Source organism: Natator depressus, chromosome 7, assembly GCF_965152275.1.
Source record: "Natator depressus isolate rNatDep1 chromosome 7, rNatDep2.hap1, whole genome shotgun sequence".
In the NCBI taxonomy this organism is placed as follows: Eukaryota; Metazoa; Chordata; order Testudines; family Cheloniidae; genus Natator; species Natator depressus.
In genome coordinates, this window is record NC_134240.1 from 95,700,854 (window position 1) to 95,702,248 (window position 1,395).

A 1,395-nucleotide genomic window follows, 5' to 3' on the forward strand; every position below is an offset into this window, starting at 1 on the left:
TTCTTTCTCTCCCTCGCCAGAGAAGGGAAGGATCTCAGATAGTATTTGATTGTATAAGGGGTAGATAGGTTAAAAGGAGGAATTTGCCATCCCCAACAGTCGTTTAAACAAAAGCTCCATGAATCTTCCTTTCCAAATGAAGTCTAGGAAGTAAAAGTTTTGGCTAGAGGAAAATGTAGGGCTGTGCATGGGAAGTGGGAACAAGTCCAAGCAGGGAGATCTCTGACAAGTAATGTAGTCTTCCTCTCACGGCAGCTGTTACTGTAACCACGTCTGCAATAAAGCCCAACTACAGGAGCAGGAGGATTTCTCCTTCTGACACAGCCAACTGCAACACAGAAACACACCTCTGATCACCCCTGTTCTGTGGGGGAAGATGAGGCTGTGGCTGGAATCCCTGTCTGCCAAACAGCCTTGTGAAAATGAAACAATCCCTTTGTTAATGAGGGAGGGGTGATCTTCCTCATGTCTCTCTCTGCTGGAAGCACAACAGAGTGGAGCCTCCTTTCTTACTTCCCTCTGCTTGAGAGAGGGCAGACCTGACAACATTAGGTGGCATGCCAGAGCAGGCGTAAAATGTGGCAATGATACTGCAGTGTAAAATTGTCCAAATCTAAGCTACTCTGATTGCTAACTTACATTCCCTAAAACTGAAGCGACATCAGACCTGTTGCCTGTAGTATTCATCGTAATTTCCTTAGTCATTTTCCACTGTACTTGTCATAAATAGAAAGGGAAGGGTAAACCCCTTTAAAATCCCTCCTGGCCAGAGGAAATCTCCTCTCACCTGTAAAGGGTTAAGAAGCTAAAGGTAACCTCGCTGGCACCTGACCAAAATGACCAATGAGGAGACAAGATACTTTCAAAAGCTGGTAGGAGGGAGAGAAACAAAGGGTTTGTGTGTCTGTCTACATTTTGTCTTTGCCGGGGATAGACCAGGAATGAAGCCTTAAAACTTTTAGTACGTAATCTAGCTAGGTATGTGTTAGATTATGATTTCTTTAAATGGCTGAGAAAAGAATTGTGCTGAATAGAATAACTATTTCTGTCTGTGTATCTTTTTTGTAACTTAAGGTTTTTGCCTAGAGGGATTCTCTATGTTTTGAATCTAATTACCCTGTAAGGTATTTACCATCCTGATTTTACAGGGGGGATTTCTTATTTCTAATTCTATTTTTATTAAAAGTCTTCTTGTAAGAAAACTGAATGCTTTTTCATTGTTCTCAGATCCAGGGGTTTGGGTCTGTGGTCACCTATGCAAATTGGTGAGGCTTTTTATCCAACATTTCCCAGGAAAGGGAGGGTGCAAGTGTTGGGAGGATTGTTCATTGTTCTTAAGATCCAAGGGTCTGGGTCTGTAGTCACCTAGGCAAACTGGTGAGGCTTTTTACCAAA